This window comes from Tauraco erythrolophus, chromosome 6 (assembly GCF_009769465.1).
Source record: "Tauraco erythrolophus isolate bTauEry1 chromosome 6, bTauEry1.pri, whole genome shotgun sequence".
NCBI classification, from domain to species: Eukaryota; Metazoa; Chordata; class Aves; order Musophagiformes; family Musophagidae; genus Tauraco; species Tauraco erythrolophus.
Genome location: NC_141470.1, coordinates 26,070,374 through 26,097,743, shown reverse-complemented (window position 1 = coordinate 26,097,743; position 27,370 = coordinate 26,070,374). Strand labels below are relative to the sequence as shown.

Below are 27,370 nucleotides of genomic sequence, written 5' to 3'. Positions count from 1 at the left end.
ACTGCTAATTTCTGGTAACTTCTCTGATGCAATTGTCGTTTGTGTTTTTGTTTTTTTTTTTTTTTTATTCCCTCCTTTTTTTAGGGCCTCAGAGTTATATACAGGAAGCCCTTCAGAAACACCACAAATACTCAACAGCAGTGTCCAATCACCCTGAATGTCACAGGAATGCACACACAAACATGAATTTTGTTCTTCACCTGCTGAAGTTCTGGAGTAAATCTTGAAAAAAATCTTAGCTTTTTTTTTTTTACTGAATTTTAGCTCTGGGATGCACCATAATATAATGTGGCAAAGTGAAAGCAATTTTTAAATTAATCAGTACTATCCTGAAGGAAGGTTGCAAGCTAGGATCATCTTAAACTGAGTCACTACATAACGTAAAGCATGCAATGAATAGCCTTCAACTTATGTTTTCCACATTTAAAGCGTGGTACAACAGTGGGAAGCATGATCTTTTCTCTTGCACAAATCTTGCCTTTTCCTACAGAAAAAAGGAACTTTTCTGCTTTATTTATCTTACAAATACACCTAACAAATAGAAAATCTGGTCTAATTTCTGACAGAAACTGCTTTACCATGGCCAGGTATTTCACATGCACATCAAAGACCTGTCTATCATTCCATACGTATCTTAAACCCAAGAAAACAAGATTTCTGTGATAATGTTACCTATCCTTCAGTGCTCAACTCTAGCAATTTCTGCATCTCTTTGATGATTTCAATGTAATTCCAGAGGTAAGCAGACATCACACAGGTTTGCAAGACAACCACTGGGTAGAGATGAGAGGCCTGAACTCCCATTTTTTCCTCTACTCCGAGGCGAAGGAAATAGCAGTAGAGCTGAACAGTTACCTCCCCTGCAAGGTAGCACCCACCCAGGCAATCAGCAGTCACATTCAAACTGACCAAGCAGCACACACACAGCTCTGGACTACCACTGCATTTGCATTCTCTCACACAGTAAGCAGATCATAGGAGAAACAGGGTAGGTAAGGAAGGAAGCTGATATCGCTGCAAGCATGGCTAAAAGTTTGATTTAAAATAAAAGCAGATACTTAGGAAACCTGTTTTCATTAAACTATACATAAAGCTTCCTGAATGGCAAAGTTGAAATATCTTTTAATAGTTTTAATAATCTATGCTGACCCATCACATTCAATTGGATCACTTCTCTAAACTTGCATTACAAAACTTAGATTAAATATTGAAATTTTTAAACATTTTCTTGTGAAATTCTCAAAGCTGCACTTCGATATTACAAAACAGTACAAATTCTGCATTAGTAGCAGCAGTCCATATGTGTTGCTTCCTCTGCAGATACCCAAGCAGCAGCAATGAATACACTATTTTCCTGGCTGTACCATAAAAAATAACTTTCAGTCTGACACGACTCAAGTTTGCCAGCATAAAGTAATTCATAAATCAATGTTATGGTAGAAAAAAATACGCTTCCTTTAAGCTTCCTGCTAATTTATAGTTTGAGTTTGGTTCTATCTTAAAACCTACAATACATTTTACAAGGTGTTTAGGTAAACTCAATCTGACAATTAGGAAAGAAGTGTTTTCTCCATGTTATGTATTTTTACACTTAATGTTCTATGATTTTCTCTTGAAAATAATATAGGAATTCTTGGTACAACAGGCACATAAACTACACAGACTAAATTCCAAACAGCAATCTTATCCCCAAGATAGCACATACCAATTGTGATTCTCAAGAGCAGCATGCTGAAGAACTGCAATCTGACTGGGTTAGCTACGACATGTAAGTAGCAGTAAGATGTAATCAGCAAGTTCAAAGCCAAAGGAGATACAATATCTGAAGAGAAGCTGCAGAGGTGCTGAGAAAGAGTCAGGTATGCCAGAAACCAAGAAACAAACACAGGCATGACTACAGCTGCAGTTTTTGTAAGGAAAGGGCGCTTCATATCTATTAGACTGTCAGAACTGAGTAGGGTCACCAGTCACTAATTCCACTTGTTTAAGATCAAATATTGTCTCATGTACTCTTTCTTACATAGCATCTTCTACTGAATTATCTCTGCTCTCCCTCTACCATTTCATATCAACATCCTTCCAAAATTAGGAGGCATAAATGGAAAGGCTTTACCATTCCTTTCCTAAACAGCTCTCAGAACAGCAGTCACACACCTTCCCTCCTAAGATACGCAAACACACTCCTGCATTCCTCCTTTCTTCTACAGGCTTCCAGCCTGTTTCCTTCTTCCACATAAAAACACAATGGAACAGCTACATTTTCAACTAGACATGGCAGGAATTGATATGTATTTTGTTGCTAGCATGCAGTAAGCAGCCTTCAGCCTTCTCTGCTTTCCTCTTAACCTTCACATTTCATACACCACTCAAAGAACTCCTCTTTCCTCCCATTCCCTTACGCAGTCTCTTCTTCACTCTGAGAGGCTTGTTCCTTCACTCTAAATCAGAACTTCTTTCCTTGTTGAATTAAAGTCTAAAATTACCACGTCATCTGCTTTTCATAAGTCATATCTTTGTCAAACCTCTTCTTCCTCTATTCTAACGCTGCCAGATGGAGCAAGGCAGAGACAGCAAACAAATGCAGCCAAACCAGAAGTGAGCACAAGCACCCTCCAAGTAGAGAAGAACTTGTGGTTGAGAGGCCATCAGCAAGAAAGTTCAGAAGGACTGAAGTGAACAGAGATACTGAGACTTCCTGGAAACAAAGTATCAAAGAATTACAGCAGTAAAAAATGTTCAGTCCCTGCTATGGATAAAGCCCCTAAGTCTCTCTGTGGAAACATAGGTGACAGCTTTTTATTTTACTCTGAATCCATCTCAGTTCTCAACAGACTGAGACCTCTGACACCACCACCTACATCTGTAAATACTGAAACCCAGGAAAGCAGCTCAAAGTTTCTTCTTCACCATGTTTTCAAGCTACCAATCCTCCTGGTTCTCTTAGACTGCTAGAAAAACACTCCCATGTTACAGTACAGGTCAAAACGTTACCAGTCTTTTTAGGTTACTTTCCTTGCAAGGCCACTAATGCTGGCCACCAGTATTAAAAGACCTTACTGCATGTAATTTCATCTTGCTTTCAAGGAAGGATTAAAAATCTCAGGAGGAATTTACCTGAAAAAAATGCACCTCAGAGTATTTTCAGAAAGCCCCACTGAATTTCAGATGCTACCTGAACTTGCACTTCAGTTCATCTTCCGGATCAAAGGGAAATCATTCCAAAGCAATGAATAATTAAATGAAAGTTTCACATGCTGAGGAGATGCCCTGAAATCATTACATATAGAATAAAATGCTCCAAGTACTATTTAGAAAAAATAATTTTGCACTTTTCTCCACATGTATTAGTCTTCTCTTAAAGTCTCAAGTAAAGCCAAGGTGAATCCTTCACAAGATTTTTAGCAGGGACCCATTAATCTTTCTACTTTCAAATTGTTTTACTCTTCTCTACTACCAAGCACAGTTTCTGTACAACACTCCTACATGCTTCAAATTTTTTCCTCCGCAGTACCAAAGGAAGGTAGAGGATGTTTTCAAAATTGTGATCAACTGGGTATTTTAGCATGGTCTAATTGAAGCCACAGTTTTTAATCTAATTGAATAACATGTTTTAGTAAGTTCTTATATTTAAAAATAAGACATATAAATACAAATATGCACAAATGGGTTGCTCTTACTTCAGCAGGAAGTAAGTCCTTTCAAGAGAAAAAATAAAGAGTAGCAATAAGCTCTAGCTGCTTGGACCCTGGTTCAGAACATTTCAAATATTTTTACAAGGTGACTTTAAAATATAATAGAGCACACCATCATACTGAACTATATTTTCCTTGTACCAAAGATTAGATTACTATCAGTATGATAATAATACATGTTAAATCGGTCTAAATACTCTACAGATTCTGAAATTCATCTTTAGCGTTACCTAACGGATTTATCTATTGATTCATTAGGTCTGAAACATCAGCTGCTCTAATAGGCTTAAAATGGCCTCAAAGATAATTACATACAGCATATATGGGCTAAACCAAGGTTTGTTTATTAACAATTGTCTGTTTCATAGACTACCTGTTATTGCCACAGAAAAACCAGTCTTGACTCAGGGAATTAGTACTTCAATTTATTGCCAATTAACATAAAGGTTTGACCACTGATTCAGGTACAAAGACAAGAATAAACAATTAAACAAACATTTGGGAACACATCTTTCCTCTCCCTTCGCAGGCTTGACTTCAGGCCAGTCACTCTTCTCCACTCCCTAATCTCAGCTTCCCTTGTCAATCCATCCATCCCAATTCATTTGGCGAGGTGACGGGCAGTACAGGACGTTGGGGTCATGCACGTAGCAGTTCTATTCCACTTTTCCTTGCCTCTTGTTCATTTTCTTCTGCCCCAGCACAGATCTACAGGCTGCAGTCCTTCTAGTAGCGTCTCCAACCCAGCACAGGTCACTGGTGGCCAGCGTCCCTCAGGGGGTGTGCTTCCTCTAGAAGGGAGCACCTCCTTCCAACAGTGTCTCTTTAGCTGTGTCCCCAGCAATGTCCCCTTCCACGTTTCCTGCCTCTCATGGCTGCTGCTCTAAGTACATGTGAGTGGATAAGGCTCCTCGAGCTGGCTGAGGTTTTGGCACACACTGGAGTGTTTCACCAGTGTCAAAGCTGGCTGAAGCAGCTGACTGGCAAATTAGTTCCTGACCTCAGCTCATACAACTTGCCCCCTGCTCTCAAAACTCGGCAATTTATGTCTAATATAGTTATTCCTGATTTTTCCACCTTAGAGTCCATTGTTAGGAAAACACTTGAAAAAAGAAACGCTTCCTATCTACCTCTAGTTCAAATGCAACTGATTTGGTTTTCAAAGTTGAAACCAAACTTGAAATGTTTCCAAGTTTTCAAAAAAATTAGAAAGGAATCCTTTTCAGAAAGGCTCACAGAAGTCTCAGAAAAATTCCAGATATTAAACAGTCAAAGACCCACAGCAGTTAGGGTGAGTCTTCAGAAAATCATCAAGCTAAATGCAAAGAAAGATCAAAGTTGGAAAAAAGAGTTTATGGAAGGATACATCATAGAAATGCAACATTTTAAAGGAAAAAAAATAAAGTGAATAGTTCTGCACCCAAGATATAAACATCAGAAAAAATAAGAAAAATAAGTATTCACATCCATCAGATGTGAATTAAAAAAATAAAAACAAAAAAGCACTGTTAATCCTTCCACAGAAAAGTCCTATGATAGAGATTTACAAATCTACTTATAATGCTTTCTTAAATTGTATACAGCAGAGACAGATGGGAAATCGTCTTCCCATCCCACCAAAATCTGGTTGGTTTGTTGGGGGGGGGGGGGGGGGGGAATTTGGGTGTTTTAAAATGAATCTGCACTCCTTTCAAATCAGGGCAATTATTTCAAATCTTGGAGTTTTATATGTTTTCAATTACAAAGTAAAATTCACTGTGATCTGACAAATTTGGAAAAGAAATAAAATTATTTTCAAATACACAAGTTACCCAACTGCAAGTTGCATTTTTTGTGAAAAGTTTAGACCCAGGAACACTTGAAAGATTCTCCATTCTACAGGCAGCGAGGACCTGGCCTGCTCTTGCCACAAGAAGCTTCATACTTTGACTGGAAATGTACTTCATCCAAATACAGAAATTTACATTTAATCCTTATACAGAAGAAGCAAAGAGATAGACAGAAAAGGTCTGCCCTACGGAGTCTACTCCATTACATGAATGCAAACACGAAGTAATTCACTTAATGCTGCTACACAAGATTAAAACCTACCTGTGCAAAAGAAGACTCAGTAGCTGCACTCTCATTTAATAATAAAAGCAATTCAGTACAGTATGCTCATTACATTTTTCCAGTACTTTATCATCTAATTACTGTTGATTCTCTGACGGCATTTTTCAATCTAACTAGTTAAATAGCAGTAAAAACTGTAGTAGGTCTCTAAATGCCATGGTTTGGGGTGAGAGGGTGTCAATGCTACCTGCCTTCAGCTGACTTTTATTAAGTCATTCATCTTTCAGCACAGCAGTTATGTCTGAAGATATCAGATTATTCAAGAGGTGGCTACAACTCAACACCTAAGTGATTTTACATTCTCAACTGTTTTAGCACAAGAGGCAGAAACAGAAAAAAAAAAAGAAATCAGATCATGGGATTTCAACAACAGCTATAATTTGTTTCAGTATAAGCTATTGATAACTACTGACAACTTTCCAAGAATATCAAGGCCACATAACAAATGTTAACTCATTGCTAAATCAAGTTTCACTCATATCTTTATTTTTTAATGATTTTTCAAACACAGAGGTTTTGGGGTTTTTTTAATTCTTCTAATCAAGTATTTGAAAACAGGTTTAATCAGTAATACAAAATTCTATTTTATGTAAAAGAATCTATTACAAATATTTAGCAAAATTTGAAGACATCTATTAAATAATAAATTAGAAAATGTGAATGGGGGGCAAGAGGGCGAGAACATTTGTACGTATAATTTTACCCTTCCAGTAATGCCTATTCCTTTGGTATGCATTTAAATGTATCCACTAGTCTCCCATATTTTGTATACTGGGTACAGTTACTCTGAGTCCACAGGGACTGGGGTTCACTACATCAAATGGGCTTCAAAAGTGCATAGGCTGACATCGTGACAGACTCCGATTTCCTATTCTATTGTACTGCACAGCTCACGCGGTTAAGCTAGAGAGGGAGTAAGTACCTCAGTAGCCTCCACCACAGCCTGGTCTCTAGTGCTTTCACAGGACAAGTAACAGCCTTTGCCTATTTTTTCTGATTAAAAAAATAAAATTAGGTGATTAAGATTTTCCAGTGAATAAGTTTTAGATCCTTACCACATTACCTCCACTCTGCATCTGTCCTTTTCAACATCTTCTTTCAAGTCCCTTTTCTTAATACTAAAAGGACTTTCCTTCAATATCTAAGTGAAATTCCTATAAACTAAAGCTAAGTAACCAAACGTGACACCACATTAAAAACCCACACACCCCAAACAGCCAGTAAACACCAGTAGTAACCTTCTCAGTTAGCACCTGCCAGTTATCTGCTTTAGAGATCCCAGAGGTGTTGCTCTTCATTACACTCCCTTTATTGAGAGTGACAGGAAGAACTGGCACTTATTAATGTTGACACCTTGTTTTTAAATTGGAAAAATACGTTATTCCAACGTTAATGGATTCAGATAGTCATAGCCAGCAAGAAGGATCTTTGTATCATCAAATACAAAGATTTCCATCTTTTGGTATCCTTTCAAATTATGTGCAAGCAGCCCAAAAACCTGGAGGAAACCCCATAGCTAGCACTGCTAACTGAATTCAAATCGATTACACAGAAGTTTCTGGAGGTTTCTGAAACTTCTTAAGCTCAGATGCACTATACACATCACTCAGACAACAAATTACTTAATATAGTGTACATGTGCATGAGCACAGCATGGAAGATCACTGCATATTAACAATGTGTCCCACATAAAATAGTAATTGCTTTTATTATTAATTATATATGTGAAACACGTCTGGCACGAACAAGAATTCAAAACACATATTTCCAACAAAACTACTGATATTACTATTATTAAATACCTATATCATTACCTTCATAAAGTTACTCCTACAAAAGCAAAACTATTCCTATACTTTAACTGAAGTATTTTGCAAATTTTTTTTCTTACATTTTGTAGCAAAATGTTTACAGGTCATATAGAGTACAAAAATTGTGACAATATTGCAGCACTTTAAAAGCTGTAATTTTACATCTACAGCAATGAACTGCAATTTCATTTTCATGAAGGACACCAGGTAATAAGTCATCATCACCCAGTAGTACCTTTACCTTCAAGATGGCTTAACGCTTTAATCCATTAAGAATCAAAGCTGACCACACAGTAAATCTCTGTCTTCAATTTTTAGACATTACATACTTGTCCCTGTACAATACATACACATAGTAAATTTCTCCAAAGCCAAAATTTCAGTCTATAAGAATGCTGAATGAGTAGTCTATACCTTGAGCTATCAAGGAAAAAGCAACTTTTCTCCCCAACTATCCTCTTCTGATCTGCCCTCTTTCTCTTTCCTCTTTTCATATCTTTTTCTTTAAACAATACAAACATGCAACACATTAAAATTTTGGCATAATTTGCTGGTTCCTGAACCCTAGTCCCCTAAACTCCCTTCTTATATAAATCTTTCCCCATGAAAGGTCACATGCCATCTCTTGCTTGCCCTTGAAATTCCAGAAGCAAGCTGTTAATGCAACTTACATTCCAAATTAATGAGAACTGTGATAAACTCTGTCTTTGCACTTACAAACCCCTGATAAAAATACATTTGAGCTCTAAGTTTTGTTAATCGTACGTGCAAAGCTTTGGATGTAAGCACTTTGGCGATCTCTTACAAAAGATACTATCTTCAGGTCTGCACAGAAGAAACATACTACAGATCACAGAGAAAGAACATCAGTTATTATGCCACACAAAATACTTTAAAATTATCATTATAGATCCTACATGCCATTCTACGATTCTATGATTTTCAGTATTCAGAAGTACAACTTTACACGTTCAACGTTAGAAACATACCGTCAGTGTGAAAGCTATACAGACGCAAGTGGCAGGAGTACAGGATCGCTCATCCTTCTTTTCAGAACAGTACCCTAGCACTGAAGAAATCACTGAAATCTGCTGTGAAGTAAAATCCTTTTCATATCAAAGCTCTTAAACAAGTTGAAACAGCAGAAGTTTTAAAGTATCAAGGATTCTTGTCACTTTTTAGGAGTTTTGGAAAAGCTCTTCATGGAAGCATGAAGACAACTCATGTTCCATCTTATGCCTCCATTTGTAAAAGGGAACAGAAACGTACCTGAGGTCTCCCCATACCTTTAAAAACATCACTACAGAAATCTTGATGCCAGAAGACAGAAAATACCACAAAAGATATCCCCATTTTAACTCAGTGCCAATACAGAAATCAGAGCTGGAACTGAAGTGAACAAGGGGCCAAAGAACTAACATTAAATACCTAGAAAGAAAAATATTTCTTCGATACACCTAAAACACATGGCATGAAATTCAGAAAAAATCTGCTCAACCCCATTGTAGCAGCCTGGTGAAGTAGACGGGACATCGAAATTTACAAAAAGAGAACTTTATTCTGAGGTATTCTGGAGAAGAGAGACTTTATTGCAGCCTAACAGCTACAAAAGGGTTAAACAAAATGCTGTTACTTTTAGGAAGACGGAGTGAAGACAGGCTTCCCAAAATGACCACGGACACTATTTGTACAACTGGCAAGATTCATAGTCAGTTCATCTTAATCAAGTCAAAGAAATGCATGAAACAATCTTGGGAATTCGAACGACAGACGTTCCGGAGGCTTGCCATATTACCAAGGATACAAGAAATAATAGGATAAGATGATCCTCAGGCTCTTTTCTTTGTAAACAGGAAAAATTTGTTAAACTTACCAGAAAAAAAAAAAAGTATTTCAATCTTCCCTCAAATGTACTGACTGGCCCTCCTAGTCAGGACTACCTGAAATACTCAGATGGTTCAAATTCCTGAATGCCTCAATATTTAATTGATTTTGGTAGTTTTCTACTTTGCAGAGCCATTAATCCATCTTATACACAGAGGAAGGAAGCACAGAGAAAGTGACCTATGCCTCCAAAGTAACAAGTAACAAGTTCAATTGTACAAGTAACAGGTTCAATTGATACCACCCAAATTTTAGATTAACATCTTATTCACAGGATCATTCTTCCCATTACTCCAACAGATATTCTCCTATGCAGGTCAACTATGATCTTCATTATTCCTGGGTATCAGAAATAATTTCTATGCTTTGCAAATAAAGGATGAAAAATATTCTAGCTTGTATTTTAATTAAGTTAAAGCATGGAGGGTGGACTCCATATGACACATGTCATATCTCATTCCACTAAACCAACAGGTGTTTCTGCTGAAAGAAGGCTAGCAATTGCTACTTAGTTAGAAAACCTCTAAAAGAGGTTTGAAAAATCTGGGGAAAACACAAATTTAAGGATGAACTTCACCCATTGATGTTGTATCAATGCAAAGCAAAACGAAAACAAATAACATGAAAAGCAGAAGATGAAGAAAATCAGAGAGAAGAGAAGCATGGGCAGAATGAAGACAAAGAAGGAGGAATAAATAGGATGTTATAATCATCACCATAAGTTAGACACATGTTTATCTACTGCAATGCAGCCCCTCTGATACTGCTCGCTACCAGGCACAGCAGCACTGGCTGACAGTGCACACCATGATTTGGTCAGATTCAAGCCATTCTGAAGAGACACATACCAAAAGTCACCAAGATGGTATTATACCTGAAAAACTGTTAGCCATGTAAAGTGCTGCCTCATTTTGAAAGCTATGCTTAAGGCCAAAACCTTAGTAACCAGTGGCAACGAACACACTGACATTTTTCAACAGTGAGTTCTGTAAAAAGATCCCTCCTTTTTGCTGCTGTTGTATCTACTGCTTTTAAGAGCCCATGTAGGAACTTCTGCAATAACATGAAATGTCTTTTAAAAGCTTTTTCATCCTAGGACCTATGAAGGTGTCAGTTATTGTTGAAGTGCCCCTTCAGTACCATCATCCTCCACCTTTCACTAGGATTCCAACTCACCCAAAATTTTATCTGGGTAAGTTACAGATACAATCAGCACAGCTTGGCTGTAACAGCTGGACCTCAGGACTTCCTTCCAAATAGAAGTTTGGGACATAATACATTTCTGGACATACATTGTATTTTTACTAGGTAAACAGTAACATGGCTTTGCAAAAGTCTAAAAAGCCAACAACAGACAAGAGAAAGCAACAGTGAATGTTAAATCATTTTCAAGTTACTCTCTATCCAACGATTGGTATAATATTCAAGAAATTGGAAAAAAGCTTGGGGGTCTGGCAGGGAGAAAGTTTCCTGCTCACCAACAATTCCTCTTCTTGTTTGCAAACAAATCACTTTGCCAGCTCCTGGATAGGAAGGGAAGATCAGACTTCAAAATAAACATTCTACATTAAACAAACATTCTTTTGAACACACCGAACTGAATAAGACTTCCTCAGCTGTCTTGGAAAAATCTTTTTTATTTATTTTCAAGGAAAATATAAAAATTAAGATGACAAAACTGTACTCAGCTTTGTACTCTGAATCAATGTCTTAAAGCTTCTCAGACTGCTCACAGAAGAAAAAGAAAAGAAAATTCAGGCAGCTTCTCAGTTCTAGTAAAGAATGTATATTGCTTTGCTTTAGAAATAACGCTGCCCTATTTATTAAATCTGATTTCTGTTTTCAATAAGTTATCTTCCTCCCACAACCACCCTTTGATTTATCTGTAACTGCTATATCCAATAGTTAAAAATTAAGCTCTACTTTGAAATTTCCTAAACATAACTGTAAGATTATAATTTTACTCTAAAACAATGTCACATTTTCAATATCATTTCAACTTATTAATCAACACCCATTCTAGCATACGAAATTTGAATAAAGCATACATTACACAAAACTACCTTGAGTAAGTACTTCTCTTATACCTTTGTTACTTAGTCTTTGGTTCTTTTTTTTTTTTACCCAAACACGGACTGCAAGGTTAGAATAAGTATATTGACATTTACAGTCCGGAGGTCTAAGCAGCTGTAACTGTAACCTGATTTTGCTGAGTATAAAGACAAGCTATTCACGCTCTAAAATCCAGCAAAGAAAAAAACCTCACAAAAAAGGGGGTTTACATTTTCTCTTAAGAAGCCTGTTCATCTGCTGAATCTTATTTTCCTAAATCACTTAATAGGAGTATAACAGGTAAGAAGAATGCATCTACAACAGCTCTTCTGAATCAGTATGCATTTACAGGATTCCTGAGTATGAAGATTCAGGTCTAAACACACTAATTAAAACATACCCTAATTATGTTGAAACACTTGCTTTACGTTTTATTTTAAGTACATGCATGTTTTGACCTCTATCATCATTTTTTTTTCCCTACAAGCAGAGTAGAAACAAAGCTAAACCAGAGCAGAAGGGGAGGGAACCCCACATTTTTTATTTTACTGATGATATGCTATTTGTTCAGATATACAAAATAATACCTTATAGCTTCTGGAAGTGTCCAACCATATTTGGTAATAGTCAGAGAAAGTCCTAATTATATACATGAATGACATCATAAAGGTAACAACCCTAAACAAAATTCAGGCCCAGAAAACTGAATATGGAAATATGCTATTATGTTCCATTGAAAACGTTAAGAACAGTTTACAGGTTTTTTTGACATCAGCATCGATCATATCTGTGTGTATGCTTACTAAGCCAACACAAAAAGAGATTCCTTCTGTGACATTCTATGGAAATATGAATGCATGTGACAAAGAAAAAAAGACAACGCTGCTCAAAGTAATTTCATTTTAAGTGCCATCTAAGGTATCATAATAAATTCTTCATTTTGAAAACTCACATATATGATCATGAAAATAAATTTCTAATAGGTTCTTTCAAATCCTATAGAACTTAGGCAAGTTGCAGACTAAATACTATATAACAAGTCTGAAAAAGTTTCCTAATATTGCAATTCTATTTTCATTTTAAAAGTGTAAAACAACAAATTAAAGCAAGGGAAAAATCAAGCCAACCAAAAAAAAAACCAACCACCAAACAAAAAAGTCCACAGAACTTGATTATAAAAAGACACCAAAAATCTGGCTGAAGAGAGGAAGAACAAGTAGCACTGTAAGCAACAAGCTACTGAAGCCTGAATTCCTAAAGGGCTTGATCCCACTTGTTAGAATCTCAGTCTAATAAGATCTGAGCGCTGATAAATTTTCTTGCATCTGTAACACCTGCTCCCCATCAGTCTGGTGTGCAACAGCCTATTTACGGTACTGTATGCTGCTTCTAACTTTGAATACTTGTATAGTTCTTCTATTGCACCACCTAATTCCACAATTTTTTTCAGAACTCAGTACTTTCAGCATCTTCTGGCTTTAACCGGGTATCTTCACCCTTCCCCAGCTGGTTTCTTAAGGAAATGAGGCTTATGCAGCGTGTGTTGTGTTACTCGGTCAGCTTCTCTCCACTCTCTTCAGCTGTTGGCTATAAACATACTTACAATAAAAGTAGGAATACAAAACCTGAAATATATCAATCAGATGAAGTCACTATTAAACTCGAAGCATATAATTATTATTACACTTATTATTTGTATTGCTTATTCTAAGATCCAAGTAGGGAAAGATTTATTTAACAGAAATAGTGCCTTGAGTTCAAGAAATGCTTCCAAAATTGATGCATATGCTACCAGAATAATATTAGACCTAGCCTATTTGACAGAGTAAGAGTAGTAGCAGCTGGACATACAAGGTGGAATGAGCATACACACAGAGTTCGGGGTGGGTCGTCTTTTGTAAAAGATGTGTAAACTGATGGACAAAGACCTTTTTCTAAGCAAAACAGTGAGACTTCCCTTGAAGCACACAATTGTATCCAATGGTCTGAACAACTGGTTTTGTTTGAGGGAGGGAGTCACAGAGCTCAAATTCAGTCAAAAAGGAAAGCGCTCTGAAAAAAGGTCACAAAAATAGTGATTAAAAAAAGCATTCCAAAATGAAAGGCAAAGATTTCATGCCTATTGCATCTCTAAATAAAAAGTGGAAACAATGAAAAGCAAATGGGTTTCTCAAAATGTATATAAAATTACATATTTCCTCTATTAAAAAGACTGAAAAAATTTTTTTGCTCCAAAAATTACAATGGTTTGTGTAATATCATTTTAAGACCTACTGTCAGAACGACTTCAAGCAAATATTCAAACTGTATGAGGAATCTTACCCCTACAACAGACTATCTTTGGAAAAGATAAAATTAGACTACCAGTGTGAATTATCACCTGAAAATTTTGCTGATGAGGAAAACTGTCACTGTACAAGACCAAATGTGTCTTCTCAAGCATTGACTTGTTTCAAAGGCACCAGGGAGTCGGATGTATCTAATTAGCAGGGAATGCAATGTTGCAAAAGAGTAAGCAAAACACTTCCCAGAGTTGGCTGATAACTTTAGTTCAGTGTAGGGCTCACCAACATACAGATCCATGATAAGCGAGCAGAGTACTTTTTTTGAGAGACAGAAAGACGATTTTGTGCAGATTTTCCATCCCATGAGGAAGAGCAAATGCAGCAGTAGAACACAGTTCTACCCATACCAAGATCACATAATTTGAAGTAGAAAGTTTACACTCTATATTTAGTGAAAGATTAATCTTCATTACATTTTTCCTTTTAAACTGAATACGTTCTACCTTTCCCTAAATCTTCACATACATTTTAAAGTTAACTGACCTGTGTAAAGAACATAGGTGTAGTAAGAAAAGAAACATGCAGTTATAGGTTTACATAGCTTCATGTATCCAACCTCCAAGCGAAAACACTGAGTTAACTGGCCACAGCATTTCAAGTTATTTTTTGTGAATATTTTTAAATATTTTGACAGCCAAACATTTTGCACTTATCTGTAACTGCAGATACAAAAAGCTAATAAGAAACAGGTTTTTCCTTTCAAAAAAAATCAACAAAACACATAAATTAATGTTTTAAACCCAAGCCATTTGTCATTACTTACATCTCCATTTTTAATGTAAATTATCTGAAAGATTATTCATACATCCAAAAACGCTGGCTCTTTCTAAAGTTAAGTTATATTAGCTAATCTCCTCGAAGATCAGCTTGCCAATCAGGCAGACCTGCATAATATGTTTTTTAACACCTTCATTGGTTTGATGCTAATATCAAATCTAGTTGAGCAAATAAAGTAAGCTTACTATAGTAACAGATAACTGAAGAGCTTCCTCTAACTCTTCTACCAGGTAGAAAGGTGTTATTTAAGTTACCCATGCCAATCATTCTCTCTTTGGCCAACACACTGCACAGAATTCACTATACTATTCCATTTCCACATACAGATCTCAGCTGAAAACTGTACTATCCTGCTTTCCACAGGAATAATCTTACGCATCACATACGAGTGCGTTAAGAAGAGTAAAGGAAAAACAGAAAGTAAAGAAAGTAAAAACATAAAGTTCAGATTTAGTATGTAATGCTTAAGATACTCATAATTAAGGAGGAACTACAGGTCAATGTCCTTCAGTTTAGCTTCCTCAGATTAGCCTGACTTTATAGGCTTTAATAGGTGGGATCCTGAGTTAAAAATGCAACAGCACGCGCACACGCAGCTCCAATAGCTGTTACTGCATTTTTTTTGTTGGAGGAACAGAAGCATACCACCCTTCAGATTTGAAGTTTTTTAAATTTGGTAACTCTCAGGAACTACTACTCTATAAAGGAGTAGCATTTGTTCAATCTACTACTAACGTTTCTAAAAAACAGAGTTTTATTTCAGAATCTTACAACGACTGCTGCTGTGCGGACTGAGCTGCTTCATTAGTGTGCTATCAGACACTCGCCCTACTGCAGGTGCAGCCTTGCATCTCAGGGCACAAAACTGGGTACAACCCAGCAGTGGCCACATCCTGTGACGTGGGAACACATGAAGCATGAGGCTGTGTTATCATGTGTGACTTGCAGAGAGGGAAGTGCCCACTCCCTTTTTTGCCTACTAAATACATAATTATCCTGCATTGTTATATTTAAAGAGACCGTTTAGCTTCAAAGATTTTGCCTACTAACTTCTCTTCAGTCTAATAGCTGTACTCAAAAGACATTTTTCTTGTGCTTGATGTCAGAACACAAAATTAATGCTTCAACTTAAAAAATACTTCCCATTATAATACAGCAAAACTTTTAATTAAGGAGGTCACTATCTTCAGTTACCATGGTGACACATGACCTGTCAAAACAAGCACATCCTCATTTTATACTCACTGAAAAATTAATTGCTCAAAACAACAAGTGGCAAAGCTATAGACAAAACACCCGTACAGCTACTTTATGTCTGAGTGAAACGTCTTCACCAAGGGGTTTAAGTTCCTGTGTCCCCACATAGATAAACTCTTACAAAAGCCGTTTTTATTAAGTAGTACCATTGCAACAAAAACAATTCTTATCATAACCTGTTCTCAGCTGTAACCTAATAATAGACATTCTTTAAACTTCAATAAATAATTCTCTTTAGTTCTGAGGTGTTCTTATGTAGTCCACATATACAACATTTTCTTAATATATAGTGAGAAGAATTCAGTGGTATGAAAGGCACTAGATGGTGATTCTCCAAGAACATTTTTGGTTATGCAGTAGTTTTGAAGACAACATCAGCTAAGAATACTCTTTTTTATATGCTTCTGAAGCCCTTCCAGAATGTAAAATAAATGACCTAATACAAATCCTAACACAGACAGCCTCACAACTCAGTTACTTGAGACAGAAAAAGCCAAATTACTGGGACCAAAACAGACTACTACACTCCATCCATCACAGAAAACAACAAAGATGGAATAACGCTACAGGAAGTTTACGTACCAAGAACCAGAGCCTGAGCGATGTAGCGCTCGTGCAGTACTGAACACCTTGTTACCAGAGACTGGAGAACATTCTGACTGCAAATAAGAAACGCATTCAACCAGTCTTAAAAAATAAGGTGCATACACACATGTGAAAGGCTAAGCAAGGCCTTGAACTTCCTCTATCCTTTCACACAAAGTAAAAATTTTCTCACCTATATTAAAAAAAAAAAAAATGTATTATCTAAGACATACTTTGTTCTTCCTTAAGCTAGAAAGATTTTTAGCAATGGAACCAGAAAAACATAAGCATGGCCAGACACCCTGATGTAATGAGGAGTGTATCCAAGAAAGTTTGGCTACAAACTTATTTAGAAGCACGAGAGATTCCAGTTAATGTAGGAAGGAAAGCAGGTCAATACCCTACTTCCAACATCACTGTTAGAATACCATGTCTGCTTCTCATGGTTTAGAAACAAGACACCTCAAACTCACACTTCAGAGTTTGAATCTCCACATGGGTGAACTGCTGACAGGTGAATTTCCATGCACCTACCCCCCCAAAAAAATTTGCTTATTAAAAGGGAAATGACTTTGCCTCATGTTACCTGTCAATCTACGAAGAGGCAGCAAGGTTGCCTATCATAGCTAAGTTCACTCATTTCAAAGAGTCCAGAGCCCTACAGCACTGATGTAAAACTTCTTTTCTAACCAATACGACAGTCCTTGCACACCAAAACAGTGAAATGAATCCCAGTTCTCAAGAAACACATCTGATGTCACTTTTTTTGAGGATTCAGGGAAGTACTAGTGCTGAACAGTACTATCACAACAAATCTGAGCAATGTTGACCCACTCACAAAAGGAATGCTTGTCAGGAAAACTCAGAATGATTCCAGATACTTGAAGTCATCTGAGGTAACGTTTGGTGCAATGAGTCACATAAGATAAATAGATCATCTGTCTTAGAAGGAAGACATACTGGTTTACCAGAGTGCTTAACTGAGTATGTAATTGCAGAACCAAACTTTATAGGAACTAGATCTCCCCTCACTAAGGATTCAAGAATAACTCCAGTTACTCCACAACTTGCACTGGTAGAGTGTTCAGCTTTTGCACAACAGCTAACTCTACAGACTCTTCTAATAGCTCCTGAAGAAATGTCCTAAAGACAACTTGGAGTAAGAAGTAATTCTGTCTGGTTTCAGTGGGCAGGAAGTCAAAGAGGAACAGCTTGTTCACTTCAGGAAAGCAGTGTGAAATAATCCAACAGCCCAACTGCACTGAAGCAAAGGAACAAATGTCTTTGCCGAAATCACCCACACGCTTCAAATACTTGCTTTTGAACCTGGAAGGCTTAGTTAAGAAGGATTAAAGCAAGCGTTCACTTCCTAAAACCTGGTATTCCCCATTTACCCTCTGAGCAGTGAAACGACAGAATTTGGAGACTTGCAGGGACAGAGTGTACCGTGCCTAGTTGCAATGACCTTCACAGCAGCCCATATGGTGCTGTGGTTTAGATATGTGACTAAGTTTTCACAATAAACCAATGTTTTAGCTGTCACTCAGCAGTGCTTGCACAGCATCAAGGCCTTCTCTGTTTCTCACTCTGCACTCCCAGCGAGTAGGGCAAGGGGTGGGCAAGAGATTGGGAAGGGACACATCTGGGACAGTTGACCCAAACTGACCAAAGAGATACTCCACTACTATGTAACGCCATGCTCATCAATAAAACTGAGGGAGTTTTTCTAACCAAAGTAGATGTTGCTTGGAGACAGGCTGGGCTTTGGTCTGCTGGTGGGATGTGCAGATAGATTACTTTTGCATCAACTTGTTTTTTTTCTCTCCTTCCTGCCACCTTCACATACTAAACTGTCTTTATTTCAGCCCACACATCTTTCTCACTTTTGCCCTTCTGATTCTCTCCCCTCTCCTGCAGAAGGGGAATGAGCAAACAACTGGGTGAGTGAGGGCTTAGCCACTGGCCGGGGCCAACCCACCAGACAGAGGATTCAGAAAGTTAATCAGATTTCCTGAACAGGCAATGACATCCAGGCTGCAGATACATAAAACCTGACCATAAAACATGGGTCCATTTCCACACTGAAGAACATCCTCTACTTATTTCAGCAAGTTTAATCACTGCAGTATACCTTTCCCAAGAAGAAAATAATGGTTCCAACAGAGACCACCTCCTGGAAAGATAAGAACCTGAGGTAGTACTTCCAGGAAGGTGAGGAATTTTCATTGGACAAGTAAAGATGAACCTGCTTAGAATAAGATAAATTTACACTATTTTTCTCTGTGATAGCATATTGTAACCAATATACACTGGCTGAATGCCTGAACTGTAGCCACAGAAAAGGAATGACGGTCTTGTGGATGCAAATCTAGAACTTACAGATGAGGATGACTGCTACTCTCATAATTCTGGCCTCTGAATTTCATTTCGCTGGCAAAAGTAGCCATACTCTCCAAGGTGTGAGGCCTTGAAAAAGTAACACTTCAAGCATATATTAACTTTTTCATGCTGGATTTTACTGAATGACCTGATGCTGAACAGGTTGTCAAATTTATCAAGTGCTAAATGGTCTGACTAGGTGATGCCAACTTCTGACAGCCACAGACCCTCAGATCCAGGGAGATTGTCATTGTCTTTTCAAGAGACAGTCTTCCAATGTAAAGATCTTGGTCATTTTTTGTTTTGATAAAGGATGATTGGTGGAGAATCTTAACATCTCCATCTCTATGGTAATAGGGATACAACATATGTGGAGTACAAGATGGAGTCAGTTCTCAAGTTGCAAAAGAATAATTCAGGAAGCCAGAGTATCTTGGATAAAGAATAAATACAGAACAACTTTTTCTGCCACTTTTAAAAGGAAACAACTCACAGCTATGGAAAACTCCATCTCCCCAAGGAAGAGACATGCCAGATGCATTTCAGCTAATGCGTCCATGTGTTTTCTCATTCTCCACGCATGGAGCATGAATGTTCCATCTACAGAGTCTGTACAGGGAAATATTCCCTATTCTCAAGTTTTCAAGTGTAAATGGTGTGTTCATATTCATGTGGGCTACATTCAAATACAGAACTACAAATTCTGTAGTACTTTAAATGAAAAATGCATTATAGAAGAAATAATGTTAAAGAGTGCAGGAAGTCTTCCTTCTGTTTATACTGTAATTCTGTAGAAAAATTACATCAACCATAGCCAAAAGGATTTTTAACCCTCTGGAATAAAGGACAAAAAAAGTACAACCAGGGACAACCGTTCTGTACTGGTGTTCTCTGTTACCTTATGTTCTTATTTTTGAACCCTACAAGAATCTCAACAGTGGAACAGAACCAGATGTATCAGAGTAAGTTGTTTCATTCTGGCATATTCAGAGAAAATCTGCTGTACATGACTAAACATGACTAAACCTTAAATATTTAATTTGGGAGAGCTGCCTACCTATCAGTGACAAGCTGCAGTCGCTCAGAGAGAACACTTCATTGAAAAACAAAAAATTTTTTTAAAACCCAAAACAAATGAGGGGAAAAAAACTAGTCTAGGAAAGAAACCAAAGCCAACACTCCACTCTTACATCCCAAAAGAAATAAAATGAAAGCTGCATCTGAAGTTCCAAAGGAAAATCACTGAACGGGAGTTTGACTGTGGAAAGACTATCCCAAAATTCTTCAAGAAATAAGCATCACCTGTATACAAAGAACATAACAAAGACAATTCTAGTCTAAGCTAAAGCTCTAAGCTGTTAGTTCAAACATGCTGAAAAAACACGAGAGTAATATAAATGATTAATGACTAGGAAAGCCAAGGGCTTGCTTCACTTGTGCATATGTACATATAGCAAAACAGTGAAGAACAGTGGCACACCAGATTTGTTTCTATTAAAACCATGCTATCTACAAACAAAAAAAAGCATTCATGTATACATACAAAGCTACCATATTCCAGTCCCAACTACTGGCTATGACTCTAGCATGCCTTCTATCTGATCTACACCCCATTTATTAGTGTCTAAATGTATAAGTCAACAACAATTGTAATGAATTGGACACAGCATATATCACAACCATACCACTCAACAGAAACGTTACTAAGGTATTCAGAATATTACCCAGTACCACAGACACTAGGGTTTATTAATCTGCTTTTATTCAGACGTCTATCACAAAACTGAAACTCCACGGTAAATCCTTAACTAGAAATGGCACTTTTAGTTTTAAAACACAAAAAACAAAATAAGAGCAAACCATTATGGCACTGTTTCCCAGACTCCAGACCTACAAGGTTATCACTGCAGACGCCCTGGGGGCTACAGGCACCACCATCCTTAACATGCAATCTCCAAACCAAAGTACTATGCTATTATCCAGCCCCATCACTACATGCAAAAGAATATGAAAGTGCAAAAGCCCTACAAACTATGAAATCCTGTGGGACTTGCATGTGTAATACAGTCTGAGTGTCAAGCTGCCAAATTACTTCCAACTGTTCTTAAATGTATCCTTCACAATCATCACAACTACAAACAGGAAAAAATTTCTCTGCGTGTTGAAAGTGACATATCAAAACATACCCCATTAAACTATTCCAAGATACACATTTTGTCATCTTAATTCAGTACGGATTTTCTTCGACTTCAGGGTTATCCGAAACCTATCAAATGTTCTGCCAAACACCACAGCCTAGCATGTCGAGTTTAAAGAAGTGTTACCTAGCTTTACTTTCAAAACATCAAAACTCTTATCTTCCAGGACGAGTTTTGACCCATATTAGAAAATATGAGTCATCCAGAGTGCACTGGGCACCCATTGCCTATTGTAGAATACACTGCCTTTCCAAATCCTTTCTTGAAGTTTCTCATCACCTGCCGCACAGAGGAAAAGGAACAGCTGTGGAAAGAATATGATCTCGTGATCCAGCTAAAGCCTGCTCAGTCAAACACTTGCCAGCAGCCACTGATAATATCATAAATGCACCTACAATGTTCCCCAGAGGGGAGATAACAACTTACATGGTATTTTTATTTTCAGGATTGTCAGACCAATTTCTACCCGAGACACACGCCTACTGAATTGGCAAAGTGCTGCAGCCTTTTGTACCAGAAGTGTAAAGCCACAAGTATGCTGGATAAATAAAACATAGTTTGTAATACAGTTAGCTAGAGTAAACACGTAAAAGTGACAGAACAGATACTCACCATTTCAGATTAATATATTCAGAAAGGTTTCACTATGCAACTAGACTCTAGTAATGCCTTTACACAAGCAGATTTTTATAATAGGAATTTATGCCAGTTAAGCTTCATTTGTCAAACTGATATATGATACTTTCTGAAGTAAACACCACTTTTCCCACAGAGGTCTGCATACTCTTTGTCCTGTACAATGTCATCCAAGTCCTTGTTTTCATTGCATATTTATACAACACTCAATTAAATGTATTTTCAAACACTCTCTCTAAACTATTTTTCTATTTGTTATCCAAAACAGGAGCCCTTAAAGATACTCTTAGATCATTTAATGGGATACACGCAAAACCTCACATGACTGTTTCCAGGACACGCTGCTAATCCCTTCCTTGATGCTTCCCACCCACTATCCTCAGAGCAATTCCTAGAGAAAGAATCACCAAAGTAGTTTTCATAGAATCATAGAATGGTTAGGGCTGGAAGGGACCTTCAAAGGTCATCTAGTCCAACCCCCCTGCAAGGAACAGGGATATCTCCAACTAGATCAGGTTGCTCAGGGCCTCGTCCAACCTGGCCTTGAATGTCTCCAGGGATGGAGCATCCACCACCTCTCTGGGCAACCTGTTCCAGTGTTCTACAACTCTCATGGTAAAAAATTTTTTCCTAATATCCAACCTGAATCTACCTCCCTCTATTTTAAAACCATTACCCCTTGTCCTATCACAACAGGCCCTCCTGAACAGCCTCTCCCCATCTTTCCTGTAGGCCCCCTTGAGGTACTGGAAGACCGCTATAAGGTCACCCCGGAGCCTCCTCTTCTCCAGGCTGAACAGCCCCAACTCTTTCAGCCTGTCCTCATAGGAAAGGTGCTCCAGCCCTCTTATCATCTTCGTGGCCCTCCTCTGGACCCTCTCCAACTGGTCCATGTCCTTCTTATGTTGGGGGCTCCAGAACTGGACACAATACTCCAGGTGAGGTCTCACGAGGGCAGAGTAGAGGGGGAGAATCACCTCTCTCGACCTGCTGGCCACGCTCCTCTTGATACAGCCCAGGAAGCGGCTGGCCTTCTGGGCCGCAAGAGCACATTGCCGGCTCATATTGAGCTTCTCGTCCACCAGTACTCCCAAGTCCTTCTCCTCAGGGCTGCTCTCGATCCATTCACCACCCAGTCTGTATTTGTGCCTGGGATTGCCATGACCCAGATGTAGGACCTTGCATTTGGCCTGGTTGAACTTCATGAGGTTGGCACGGGCCCACCTCTCCAGCCTGTCGAGGTCCCTCTGGATGGCATCCCTCCCTTCCAGCGTGTCGACGGCACCACGCAGCTTGGTGTCATCAGCGAACTTGCTGAGGGTGCACTCCATGCCACTGTCCACGTCACCGACAAAGATGTTGAAGAGGGCCGGGCCCAACACGGACCCCTGAGGGACGCCACTCGTGACCGGTCTCCACTTGGACATCGAGCCGTTGACCACTACTCTTTGAGTGCGGCCATTGAGCCAATTCTTTATCCACCGAGTGGTCCATCCATCAAACCCATGCCTCTCTAGTTTAGAGAGAAGAAAGTTGTGCGGGACAGTGTCAAAAGCTTTGCACAAGTCCAGGTAGTTCATCCCTTACTACATATCTTTACACTGCATTTTCACCTTCAAACCTTTCAATACTATTCTACCTCATTTTAACTATATATGTGAACATTTTAGGAAATGACAGATTATGCCTTTTGCAAAACCAAAGCAAACTGTTTTTCTAGCCTGCATGTGGTCAAACCTTGCCTAGATCACCCAAATTACCCATGAAATGTTAACTTCGATATTCAGCATCTACTTTTCTTGTACCACTAATAATACAATTGAAGGTTTCCCACTACCTGTGACCTAGGAATACAAAAAAGTGTATTAGAAGTTCCCGAACATGCAAGACTAGCCTATCACTTCAAACGTAAGAAACTATGCTGCCATCGCAACTAGCATAACAACGTAGTTTTTATTCACCTTCACGTTCATCTAAGCAGTGTGTTTGAGGTCCCTCTCCCCAGTCCATAACTAACACTGATATGCTTTAGGAGGCAGGGCAATCTGTATTAAGCTATAAATACCTCAAGTTTTACAGAAAAGCATTATGGTGCATGGAATCCTCCACCCTTTCAGTTTCTGAAGTCAGAAGGGCCCATTTTGTCCTGAAAGACACTTTTCCAAAGACAGAAGCCGGAAAGCACAGCAGGAGAGGGCAGCAGAGGCTGCTGAAACCCTTGACATTGCCTAGCAAGAGCAAACCCAAACATTACATCTATTAAGAAACAGCTCTACATCTCAATACCTAGATCCTGTACATCCTGACAAGTGGATGAAGAAACAAAAGGAAGGGTATGAACATGGAAAAGCACACATCCTGATTGCACATTGTTTAGCTCATAGATCTTCAGGGAAAAAAAAAATGCCTATACAGAAAAAAAACTCAAATAGTGTCAAAACATACAGTAAACTAAAACTTATGCCTGTTAATGTAATGCACATACACTTGGCTTTTTTGTTCACCCATAAATTCCATATTGTATTGAAATTTTTCTGTTATTCTATTTTGCTTTTTCAAGTTTTTCCTTTCCCAAAAATAAAATAAAAAAACAACAGCAATCACAGAAAATCTAGGACAAATTCAAACCAATATCAAAACCAATAAAAATTTTGCAGTTGTCTTAAGATCAAATGTGTTATTAGCACTAATTCCCCACTACTCTACAAACATTCTCTAGCCAATTAGCCAGAGCATTATGAACCATACACAATGAAGTAGGATAAATTAAAATCTCAACACTATATTATGAACTTCCCAGTTGTTACATCACAGTAGTTTACAGGCACTCTATTTTCTTCTAAGAATCAAGTATGTTCAGAAACAGCCAAAGACGCTAAGCTAACTAAGCATATCCATAACAGAAAACATATTTTGAGAGTTTATTGACTGGATCAACATGTTTAGAACTCTCTTTTCTCAGAGATGTCAAGCGTTGTTAATGCCACCTAAGATACCATCAATAATATTGTTATGACACGGACATACTGCTGCAACAGTTTGAAGAACAGAAGAAAGCTCTCAAAGTAACATAGAATTTACTGAAAAATCAAAACACACCTGTAATTAAAATCTGACTCACATGAAAATTGATCGTATGATACGAACACACGTAAAATTGGAAACTACCAATAATTTAACTCCTAAACTTGAATGATATACCTCCACAGTGTAGACTACTTCCAGGCACTAGCAGTTCATCTTTTCTTTAACATGACCTAGAAACTACTATCTACATTCTCAGCTAATTTGACACTGTAAAATTTTGGTTTTAACAGAATTCTGAACATCTACCCAGGTAATTTCAGTGTAATCAGAATATTTTTATATCTAATCTTACTTGTAAGAAATAGCATTAGTGTGAATTAGTAAATGGTGTGTTTTACAGCTAAAGCAGATTCTTATCTACAAAAATGATGGGCTTGGCAAATTATCACACTCAAGCAACAGAAAAGAAAATGCAATGGCTCTTAAAGGTAGTAAGCTTTAATTCAAGCTGTCCTTTTAGAGGATGAGATAAAACAAGATAGGGAGGGGAGAAAAGAGCAGGGAAGAACAACAGGATCAGTAACTCAATGAAATATATGCAGGAATGTAGCATTTGTGATGCAAATTTTATAATAATACACTCCTCAGTAGGCTTCATTCAATCCTGCTTTGTGATTCATTGTCAAACAAATAATTCTAGTGATTCATTAACAAAAGAATGAATGATCTAATGCAGCTTTGAAATAGACAACGTCCAATCCAGAGAAAGGTTGTCATAGATTTAAAAATAAACATTACCTTAAGAAGTGAAACTTTTTTTCAGTTCACAAAAAAAGGTATGGACCTAATTCTAAATAATTTTGTTTGTTTGTTTTAAATCCCCACCTATATCACACTACTTTTGGTTTCGGAGATGATGTGATTATTCCATATTAGCTTAAATACAGCATACTTATTTAGCATATTTATTTCAGCCACTTTGTGGATTCCAATGGACTACCTCAAAGATATACTGGATCCATTCCAATTTGAGAGAGATGTACACACAGTACTGCACAATAACTGGAAACAGATTCAACTTCAGCAGCCCCTCTGGAGTTCTTCTGCATGGGTAAAAGCATCAGAATGCTCTACATCACACAACATTTTACAAAACAAGCAAGAAAACAAAACCATAACTGTTGGGCATATAAATATGCTATATACTTTAAATCAATGCATACCAGGCACTGAGTTTTATTGTTTTCAGTAGGAGTAAAAAAAGTCTTCAAATCAAAGTCAGGTCTGAAGAAAGAAACACAGAAATATCTATAGATATCTCTGTACATACCAACACGTTTCACGATAAAAGCTTAGGCACTTGACCCAGACATTTAATGAACAATATTTTGGCGTTATTTATCCTATTTGGCTTGAATTGTAATAGTGTTTTATTTCTGGATAAATGGCAGATGCTTTCTCATCCTTAGTAGTACTAACTTCCAATCACTTTATTATGTTCTGGAGAACAGTTAATGCTGTAGATCAACACACCATAGACAGAACGTACTTAAAAACTGGCTTCAAATGGCACAAATTAATAATCATGAATAAAGGCAAAATTAGGTCCTGATATATTGAAAACAATATTCAGTTGGTGACCACCTTAGCTCTGAAAGGGAAGGAGAGAGAACACTGACCTGGGAACATTCATAATAGAATGACTTCAGCCCCATCTGTACTACTAACAAAGGTGGAGTATGAGAGAACGACATTAAACGTTGGGGGGTTTTTTGCTGTTTAGAGAAAGTGGTTTTGGTTTTGGGGGTTTTTTTTTGGAAGAGCACATTTTAGATCTAGGAATAGTAGAGATATACAAGCTAAAAACTGAAACTAGTAGGAAAGTGTTCTACGTAAGAAGTATAGATTGTGTCATTCTGATTGTTCTAACTACAAATGATATACTACAATGTTATTTTGTTCTTCAGTCAAGTTTAAATATTTAAACAGTAAAAGTAAATACTTTCTCTCAGTACAAAAAAAAATCACTTTAAGAAATACCTTTCATATTCTTTAGAACATACAATGCATTTGGGATGAGGAGAGAACATGGAAGCTACTACTTTCTAGTAGGGGAAAAGATCAGTAAGAATTCAATTCCTGATGAACGAAGAATCTGTCACATGAGACTAACTTGTCTGACAGTACTTTGACTTTTTTTTTTTTAAAGACTACCGAGATGCAAACTGCACATTATTATAAAACACTCATACTGTTAAGTAAGTCCATAACACAACTTTCTTTCCTACTTGTTAAACGCAACCTTCACCATAATATGTACAATTTCTGCAAATTGCATACATTCTCTATCTTCAAACAATCTGATTTACTAGGAAGTCTCTCATATTATGTATGCTTGGCCAGATGCCCTGGAACAGCAGCATAGGACCAGAGGGCAAGTGGAAGCTGGTTATAAGCCACCTTTCCACTTCCCTTATCCTTTGCCTGGTAGGAATAAGACCAATCTTCAGTGTTATGTACAAAAAGCCCAAGGGCTGTTCTTAAACATGCCCTTCAAGTGGCTGTTACACAAACTGAAAATTGCCAAGACAGTATGGCAGCACAAAAGTTTCTTT

At 37.7% G+C, this 27,370-nt stretch overlaps 1 protein-coding gene across 1 annotated transcript in view; it reads right to left on the bottom strand.

The window, feature by feature from the left end:
* The window catches only part of SBF2 (SET binding factor 2), a 282,057-nt gene that overhangs the window by 232,522 nt on the left and 22,165 nt on the right, over nt 1-27,370 (bottom strand). The window lies entirely within an intron of this gene.